The following is a 10,532-nucleotide window of genomic DNA, read 5'->3' as shown; positions in this document are numbered from 1 at the left end:
TGGAGAGTTTAGAGTTTCGATGTCCTAAAAATATTTAGAGAATTCTGATTCTTATCTTAGAGAGAGAAAGACTTGCTTTGTGAAGCATACTTTTAGTCTTTGGGGTTTTTCAACTTTTGCTCTTAAAAGTGACAATTTGAAGTTGAAATTCAAAGTGGGTATCGCTTGTAATTGCTAATTTCATGTTACCCATGACTTCTTTCATGGAAGGTATAATTTCTTTACTCTTCGTGATGGGTGGCTAAAACCCCAAAATCTAGGGGTTGGGTGTTGATTTAATGTAGTGGATATTGTGTTATGCTCTATTTTGTTGTTGTTCATACATGGATTTGGGTTAATTAGCATGGGGTTAACTTATGCGTAAAGCTTAATTCCTACTCTTGTTCTTTGATTTATGCTCAAAAGAGATTGATTGGAATAGGTAATTAGTCTGATACTTGCAACTTAGGTTTGATGTCTGTAACTTGTTTGAAAATAGAGGTTATGGGTCAAATCTATTTGTCCTATTACTGCATCAAAAGAGAGAATAGTTTAAGGTATTGGGTTGTTCAATATAGCACATAGATGAGATAGAAAGGAGATTCTATGAAATGATGTTATGAGATCGAAAGAAGATTAATATCATTGAAGATGACCAAGCCTATCCATGAATGTTCATCACTATTGAGAAACATAATTAGCCCTACGTGGCATTGATTTCCAATCCCCGCACCCCTAGATTACTTGTTACTTATTTGAATTTATTATTGAATCTTGGCTTAATTGTGAATTTTGATAACTAAATCCTTTTATTAAATTTGGTGGAATCATCCATCCACTTGTTTTTACTGCTGCAATTGAATGAATTTACACTATGGGATTTGAACCCGACTCTTAGTTGGGTACTTTTATTGACGACGACCACTTACTCTTTTAATTGGTTTTGAATAGTAGTTTGAGCGTTATTATTGGGCCACTTTAGGTAATTTTGCAATGTTGGTCTAGAAAAGTGGTAAAGAAATGTTATGGGATGTTAGCTGATGCAATTTTCCCTATAATTTTAGAATTCATTTTTTGGCTGTGATCAACGCAAGAGTGATGAAAGGTTTGGGTGATTTGACCATTAAGGTAAATAAGAAATGATTCATGACTTCGATCTCAAAAGTGAGTCTTATTATGTTTAGAATAACATAACATGGTCCAAATTAACTCACCATTGCAGTAGGACGAAATTTGGAGATATTTTAACCCCCTCTTGGTAGAAGCCCTAGTATGGAAACATGGAAAGTGTAAAAATTTCACAAAAGGGTTATTTGTAGTTTGTCTACGCCTGCCATGTATAGATCTGATCACAACTGAAGAATTTGGGAGATATTACACCACGAAAGTTGAGTTGCAATTGTAGTACATAAGGGTTAGACTTAGGACAAGTATGTTGCAATCATAGTATTATGGCAGTGATTGCAACCTTGTTAGGCTTGGATTCCAGTAGATACTGCTAGGAGAACACACGTAGTTGTAATCTTAGCACTTGTGAGGTAAGGGAGGGTCTTGGACTCCATGTTTGGCTATGATCGCATCAAGTGTGCTGAGATTGTAGATCTACTATGCCCAAATCTCAACACTTGCTGCCTCAGTATCCTTCTTAGCTGTGTTTTTTGGCTTTGTCTACCTCCTTAGTGTTGTGCAGCGAGCACAACACCTTTTTTGTGATCATAGAACAACACCACGCACATGCATTGTATCACCACGTCAAACACACACATTTATAGCCTTACAACTCAAAAACACCCACACTAAGCATTGTGAGAACTAAAGACATTCAAAAGAGCTCCAAAAAGTAATGTGCGTTATATTTTCCTCCAGAATAGTATGTAAAACAAGTCATGCAAGTTGTGGCCAAGATATTTGAGTACGTCACACGCAAGTGAATATACCTGTGTTATCTGCGAATTTTCTTGTTCATACTGGCAAACAACTTCTTTGAAGGAGAACTTAGTATTTTAGCTGGGAGGAGGATGGCATGCACTGGATCATGCATGATTTCCGTAATATAAAAACATGAAATAGCGGATGTACGGATGACAACTCTGATGGAAAAGCAAGATTGTATTAAAATACATCATAAGACTCACTAATTTCGGTACTAAATTGAATTTAGAGCTTCTAACTGGACATTTGGTGAAAAGAAAATTCCCTTGTTTATTTATCTATCCACGCCAATAAGAAGAAAAATGGCAAGGTTTCCTTTGATATACACAAGTTGTGATCAGCTAAATGAGAAATAAATGTAGAATCCATCCATTTGGACCCATTGCATCAATCTTCAAGAACATATCGATTCCGTCTAGCACCAAACGCGATCCTTTGTAGGTCAATACAAAATCATGATATCATTATATAGAAATCAGGAGTCACTGTGTCAGAGACCCAAAGGAAAGAGGCGAACGAAATTAGAGGAGCAAAAGTGCTCCACTTAACTGAAAATATTTGGGAATAGGCTTTTAATCCTGTGAGGAAACGTATGTAAGTAGCCTTCGTTGATCCATTGGTCGGTATTGATCTTATATTTGGGACTAAATACTCTGCAACCTGTAAAAATAGAAGCATAGATGAAGCCACGGGAAATAAGACAACTGTGGTACGAGTGAGGACGCGACAAATTTCATATTCATTTAATCTGTTCCTGGTGAAACTTTTCACCTGCCTATGATCAAGCAAATATTTCATTTTGAGGCAACAAATAGAGAATCAACTACTACTTAAGATATTGGAATTCTCACCACATCTGTTGGCTCTGCCAAAACGTTAATGAAGAACTTGGCCTGCATTAAGCATAAAGTTGTTTTAAAATTTTCTTTTTCAGAACCGGCAGACCCCAAATGAAAGAACATAAGGAATAGTTAATCAGCATTCTACCTGCTTCGTGTTGGCACCGGACATTAAAAGATCAGTTGTGACCATTCCAGGCTGCAAGTGAGTGGAGTGTGGGTTTAGATAATGGAGACAAATGATAGAGAAATAAAGAGATGTCAAGCAGTCACATTGACAGTCCAAACAAAGACATTATATAAAAACAGGCCTTAATTTGCCAAAAAAAAACAAACAAAAATAGTATATATATATTCTAGAATATATAGCAGAATGACTAATATTCAAGCATGACAGCTTCTTGTTCTAGATCTCCATCAATCTAGGAATATTCCCTGCATTGCATTATTTTGTCTACTAACAGGAACTGATATCATTTGAGATTATTCAAAAATGAAGGAAAAAAGCCCCATTACAAAAGCAACAACGTATTTGATGTATTTGTGCTCTCAATGTAAATAATTTTTGAATCTCAACTGAAGTTAACATAGGTCCTCAGTCCAACTACCTCATATAGGAAATATATACATTTTTGCAATATAACTTTTATCTACCACATTTAAGTTCTAAAACAAAATAAGAAATTAGGTCAGTGGATCTTGCAATCTATCCATTATGAAAAATCAGCCGCCGACAACAATCTTTCATGTTCTCAACACAAAAGCTTTAATTTGCACCACCATTGAGACAATCAAGAATCTACAATTTATCACCTTTCATTAACATGCAAACCATTCAAGGAAGTTATCAAGGTGGCAAGACAGTAAGGGGCTGTTTGGTAGAATAGCATGCATTACATAATTATTTTTAAAAATATTTGCTTACCAAGATATCCTCCACAAATAGGGTAGAAAAGATGTAAAAAAAGTTTTGGGAGGCAATCGAGTCTTTAACCATGTTAATGCATGCATTAAATCACCTTTCATTACTAATACTGTGAATTTCTATGTATTTAGTAATACTCTTCAATACAAAATAGAGTGTATTAGTTATACATAGGTTGAAAAAATGTACCAAACAAGGTATTATTAATACACAAAGTTATGCATGCATTATTTCTTCTAATACACTCTACCCAATGGCCCCTAAATGCATAAATCTATTGCTTGAGCACCATCAATAAACAATTCAGCCATAATATCTCGAGATCCTTCTAAACTTTACACCTTTAATTAGTGCACATCTACTAAATTATTTTTGGTCTTAATTTCTCCCCTTGGCTATTTGGTAGCTCCTTTTGGCTAGTACAACAACATTGTTAGAATAAGAATAAATATATAAATCCTACTTAGAATCGAAATTAGAATAGGAATAGGAATAGGAATCCTAATTTGACAAGGAATTCAATGTAGTGTTTATAAATAGGGTCTCAATGTAATAATGTCGATACACAATTTCAATAATATATTTCTCCTAAATTTCTCACACATGGTATCAGAGCAATGGTGAGAAAATTAAATCAGCCATCACTGTGCAGTTTTCTGGTGACCTAAATTGCTACTCGAGAAGATAAATTTTCTGGCAGTGTTTTTCAACAATTTTCTTTTTCCAGTGGAGTCACCTCCTAATTCCAAGGCCGACCATATAATTTTTTCCTGATTCTGATCAGTTTTTGGTGATTAGATCTCTTTATCCGGCAGTTAGATCTATTCCAAGATCGGTTTTTGGTGATCAGATCTCTTTTTCCAGCAGTCAGATCTATTTACAAAAGTTCCAGTTCCGGCAGTCAGCCGTTCCAGCAATCAGATTCCGTCCCCAAAATTCTTCTTATTTTATTTTTTTGGTGAGAATATTCTAATTTCACAATATGTCGTTCGGGATTGATATTTTTGGCTCCAAGAATATTGGAAGTTCAAGTGCTATGATCACTACATAACCCATTAATGGGAAGCTCAAACTATTTAGCATGGGCTTCTTCGGTTGAGTTGTGGTGCAAGGGCCAAGGCGTCGAAGATCACTTAACCAACACTGCTTGTGTTGTAGATGAAAATGCAAAGGCTAGTGAGGCAGATAATAAAGCCAAAGCACTATGGGAGATGGTTGATGCTCAATTATGTAGTCCCCTATCACGATCTATCGATTCAAAGTTAATCACCTTGTTTCACCCATCCCAAACATGTTATTCAGTTTGGGAAAAGGCTCGTGCTTTATGTACTGATGATATATCTTGATTTTATGATGTGATATCTAGAATGACCAATTTAAAGAAACACAAATCTGGTATGTCTACTTACTTAGGACAGGTACAAGCAGTTATAAAGGAATGTGAAACGTTAATGCCAGTCACTACAAATGTGAAAAAAAACAACAAGAGCACATACAAACGTTGTTTCTAGTTCTTACACTTGTTGGACTTCCTCCTGATCATGATTCAGTGCATGATCAGATTTTAGCTAGTCCTGCCGTACCTATGAAGGATGAATTATTTTCTCGTCTAGCCGTACCTCCCAGCAACAAAGTAGTTTCATCATCCACCATTGACTCCTCTATTTTGGCATCTCAAACCATAGACAAACGAATGTATCCGCCTATGGAGAATCGGCGAAGAGGTCGTTTTGGAAGATCTCGATTCACGTGTAGTTATTGTCATAAGCTTGGACACACTCATGACATATGTCATATTTTGTATGGTCCACCACCCAAACATTAATGATCCTACAGCTATAAAGGAATATAATGAGTCCCTTCAAAATCGCGCAAGTAAGCAAACATCTCCACAAGTAGCATCTGTTGCTTAGCCTGATCGACCACCCAATAATGCTCATATTGCTCAGGCAGAATATGATGAGTTCCTTCAATATCGAGCAAGAGAGCAAACAACTCCACAAGTAGCCTGGTTACTCAGCCTAATGTTCATGTTGAGGGTAATTCTTATGCTTGTGTGTCACAGTCTAGTACTCTTGGATCATTTGTCATGGACTAAAGCACTTCTGATCATATATTTGTGATTGATTTGTTTATTCACAATCTCTTCCCGCTATTACTCTGGCCAATGGAATCCAAACAAAATCAAAAGGGGTTGGAAATGCCAAACCACTCACTTTTGTCCCTCTAGACTCTATTATTTATGTTCCTGGTTCTCTTTTTAATCTAGCATCTGATAGTCGTTTGATGCGTGCCCTACATTGTCGCATAACCTTTTTTGATGATTCTTTTCTCATGCAGGACTGTAGTACGGGACAAATGATTGGCAGAGGACATGAATCACAAGGCCTTTACTATCTTAGCTCTTCAAATTCCTTCACCTCATGCTCCGTTACAGATCCTCCAGCTCTAATTCACAAACGTTTGGGACATCCGAGTCTATCCAAGATACAGAAGATGGTGCCTAGTTTGTCTAGTTTATCCACATTAGATTGTGAGTCATGTCAACTTGGGAAACATATTCGTGCTACATTTTCCTGTAGTACTGAGAGTCATTCAAAATCTATTTTTTCGTTAGTTCATTCTGACATTTGGGGTCCTAGTAGAGTCAGTTCACCCTTAGGTTTTCATTATTTTGTTAGTTTCATTGATGATTATTCAAGATGCACTTGGGCTTTCTTAATGAAAGATTATTCTGAGTTATTTTCTATATTCAAAAGTTTCTTTGTCGAAATACTAAATCAGTTTGGTGTTTCTATTCGAATAGTGATAATGCCTTAGAATACATATCCTCTCAGTTTCACGAATTTATGACTCACCAAGAAATTATTCATCAAACATCTTGTCCGTACACCCCTCAACAGAATGGTGTGGCAGAAAGGAAGAATAGACATCTCATTGAGATTGCTCGCACTCTCTTCATTGAATCCCATGTTCTGCTATGTTTTTGGGGTGATGCAATCCTTGCATCTTGTTATTTGATTAGAATGCCCTCATCTTCTATTCAGAATCAAGTTCCACATTCCATATTGTTTCCTCACTTACATCTATACTCTATCCCCCCTCGTGTCTTTGGGAGCACATGCTTTGTTCATAACTTAGCCCCGAGTAAAGATAAATTAGCACCTCGTGTTCTTAAACGTGTCTTTCTTGGTTACTCTCGAGTTCAAAAAGGGTACCGTTGCTAATCACTTGATCTTCGTCAATACCTTATGTCCACCGATGTCACATTCTTTCAGTCTCAACCTTATTATACCTCTTCTGATCATTTTGATGTCTTTGAGGTCTTACCCATACCTCAGGTCTTACCTGTACAAACTTTTAAGGAATCTACAGTTACTTCTTCATCTCCCGTGGTAGTGCCACAACTTCTGACTTATCATCATCGTCCACGCCCAACACTAGTCCTAGATGATTTATGTCATGCGCCGGACCCTGCTCCTACTGCAGACTTGCCTCCTTCTAGTCAACCGATTGCACTTCAAAAAGATATACGATCCACTAGAAATTCTAACCCACATTATACTTTCTTGAGTTATCATCGTCTCTCATCACCCTATTATACCTTTGTATCATCTTTGTCCTCTATTTCCATTCCTAAGACTACAGGTCAAACACTTTCTCATTCTGGATGGAGGCAGACTATGATTGATGAGATGTCTGCTTACATTTGAGTGGTACTTGGAGCTTGTCTCCCTTCCTACAAGTAAATCTACTGTTGGATGTCGTTGGGTTTATGCGGTCAAAATTGGTCCGGATGGTCAAGTCAATTGGCTTAAGGCTCGCCTTGTTGCCAAAGGGTATACTCAAATATTTGGGCTAGACTATAGTGACTTTTTCGCTCTTGTGGCCAAAATAGCATATGTTTGTCTTTCTCTATCTATGGTTGTCGTTCGTCATAGACCTCTTCATCAGTTGGACATTAAGAATGTTTTTCTGCATGGTGATCTTGAGGAAGAAGTCTATATAGAGCAACCACCTAGTTTTGTTACTCAGGGGGAGTCTAGTAGCCTTGTATGTCGATTGCGTTGGTCACTCTATGGTCTAAAACAGTCTCCCCGAGCTTGGTTTGGAAAGTTTAGCACAGTAATTCGAGAGTTTAGGCATTACTCGTAATGAAGCTGATCACTCTGTGTTTTACCGACATTTTAGACCAAATTGGTGTATTTATTTGGTTGTTTATGTTGATGATATTGTTATCACTAGAAACGATCAAGATGGTATCACTAATTTGAAGCAACATCTCTTTAAGCATTTTCAGACTAATGACCTTGGCACACTGAAGTATTTTCTAGGTACCGAGGTTGCTCGGTCTAGATTAATTATTGTTATTTCTCAGCACAAGTATGTCTTAGACATTCTTGAGGAGACAAGAATGATGGGATGCAGACCCATTGACACTCCGATTCCAGGATAGGGGGAGCCACTCCGTAATCTTGAAATGTATAGACGGTTGGTTGGAAAGTTGAATTATCTTACAGTGACTAGACCTGACATCTCTTTTTCTGTGAGTGTTGTAAGTTAGTTTATGACTTCCCTTTTTGATAGTCATTGGGAAAAAATTATTCGTATTCTGCAATATATAAAGTCTGCTCCTGGTAAAAGACTACTCTTCGAGGATCAAGGCCATGAGCATATCACTGGATTTACATATGTTGATTGGCAGGATCACCCTCTAATAGATGTTCGAAATCGAGATATTGTGTTTTAGTATGAGGTAATTTGGTGTCCTGGAAGAGTAAGAAACAGAGTGTGGTTGCTCGATCTAGTGCAAAATTAAAATGTAGAGCAATGGATGCAACAACTTGTGAGCTAGTTTGGATCAAACAGTTGTTGATAGCTAAAATTTGGCGAAATCGGTCCGATGGAACTTGTGTGTGATAATCAAGCGACCCTTCATATCGCATCAAATCCAGTGTTTAATGAAAGGACTACGCACGTTGAGATTGACTGTCACTTTTTGTTAGAGAAAAGATACTCTCAGGAGATATTGTTACAAAATTTGTGAAGTCAAATGATCAACTTGCAGATATCTTCACCAAGTCCATCACCGGACCTCGTATTAATTAAATCTTAACAACCTAAGTACATATGATTTGAATGCACCAACTTGAGGGGGAGTGTTAGAATAGGAATAAATATATAAATCCTACTTAGAATAGGAATACGAATAGGAATAGGAATAGGAATCCGAATTGGAAAAGGAGCCATAGGAATAGGAATCCTAATTTGAAAAGGAGTCCAATGTAGTGTTTATAAATAGGGTCTCAATGTAATAATGTAGATACACCATTTCAATAATATATTTCTCCTATATTTCTCACAAATATAACTAGTGAAATTCCATAAGTGGAGTCTGGGGAGGTAGAGTGCATACAGACCTTATAAATACCTCGCGAAGGTGGAGAAACTCCAAAAGACCCTAGACTCAAGTGCAACAAATCCAAGTAAAAGAAAAAAAAACATCGAAGAAAGCATAACAATTACTTAAGAAAGCAATGCAGAGCCTACAAGAAAGGAACAATATAAAAAATAATGGGATAATGAAACACAATAAATAACATATGATGATAGATATCAAAAGCAAAAAAGTACAAGAATACGACTAGTACTTCGATAGACACCAACAATCCTAAACCTTCTAAAAGCAAGTCAACACTCCACTACCTACTAAATTTCTACCCAAACAAGCAACCTCCACACCTAAAGTCATGTCCATGATAATATGAAGTTGTGTCATGTCTTATATAATCACGTCTCCCCAATACTGTTTCTTCCTACCACTACTTCTCCTCGAACCCCCTAGACTCAACCTCTCGCACCTCCACACAACGACCTCTGCACATTTCCTCTTCACATGCCCAAACTATCTCAGTCTCGCTTCCCTCATTTTGTGCGCCATGGACATCACTCCGACCTTGTCCTCAATATCTTCATTTCTAATTTTGTTGCTCCTAGTATGCCCACATATCCATCTTGAAATGCTCATTTCCACAACTTTCATCTTCTAAATATGAGAATTCTTGATTGGCCAACACTCCACCCCATGCAACAAAGACGATCTAACCACCACTGCATAGAACTTACCTTTAAGTTTAGGTGGTACCTTTTTATCACAAGACTCCGGAAGCAAGCTCTTTTTGGCTAGTAAGGTTGATAAAAGGTATTGATAAATTAGCATCCAAGTGAAGTATTTTTCAAATGTTAATTGTCACATAAATCATAATCATATATAATGGTTCGTTTGTTCCAAGTGTGTATTTCTTTTTAATATACCACATATTTTACCCCATCTTTGCATTTTTTTATTTCTTCTTAAAATGAGATGACTATTTATTCAATTGTATGCCTTCTCTTTTTCTAGCAAAATTTGTAAAACAAGTTTACTAGAGCTCCATTACTTTTATACTAATAAACTTTTTTAGTAAATATAATGAATTTTTAACAGTGCATTTCTTTTTATATCATATTTAGATGCAATGACAAGTTGTTCAACCATGTATTTCTTCTTTTGGGGCCAAATAAGTAAAAATAAAAACTAGATAAAACTTTTGTGTAGCCAAATAAAAAAATTTAGACTAAATAATGGAGTTCCAAATATGTTTTTACAAGTTGGCCTGAAAATATGACCCTAAAAAGTCAATGAATTTAAAAAGGTTAAGAAATATATTTTATTTATTACAAATATGGACAAAACTAATTCATGTGGCAGAGAGTGCATCACACCTTCTTGTCTGAGGTTGTTCAGGGGGTGGAAGCTACCAAATGGTCAAATATAAGAAGTTATAATTACGAACAAAAGTTGCTTTAAGTGTGCA

At 36.5% G+C, this 10,532-nt stretch overlaps 1 protein-coding gene across 1 annotated transcript in view; it reads right to left on the bottom strand.

The window, feature by feature from the left end:
* Window positions 1-2,320: 2,320 nt before the first annotated feature.
* Window positions 2,321-10,532, bottom strand: part of LOC125821654 (chlorophyll(ide) b reductase NOL, chloroplastic) — a 32,646-nt gene continuing 24,434 nt past the window's right edge. The window contains exons 10-13 of the mRNA XM_049501058.1: window positions 2,899-2,949; window positions 2,763-2,804; window positions 2,462-2,571; window positions 2,321-2,347 (exon numbers count right to left, since the gene is read on the bottom strand). The gene's annotated coding sequence lies outside the window, so the exon portion shown is untranslated. The remainder of the gene's footprint in view (window positions 2,348-2,461; window positions 2,572-2,762; window positions 2,805-2,898; window positions 2,950-10,532) is intronic.

Source organism: Solanum verrucosum, unplaced genomic scaffold (assembly GCF_900185275.1).
Source record: "Solanum verrucosum unplaced genomic scaffold, falcon-dt-bn FXZP01000212.1, whole genome shotgun sequence".
NCBI classification, from domain to species: domain Eukaryota; kingdom Viridiplantae; phylum Streptophyta; class Magnoliopsida; order Solanales; family Solanaceae; genus Solanum; species Solanum verrucosum.
The sequence above is the reverse complement of the archived record's forward strand: the minus strand, read 5'-3'. Positions and strand labels throughout refer to the sequence as shown.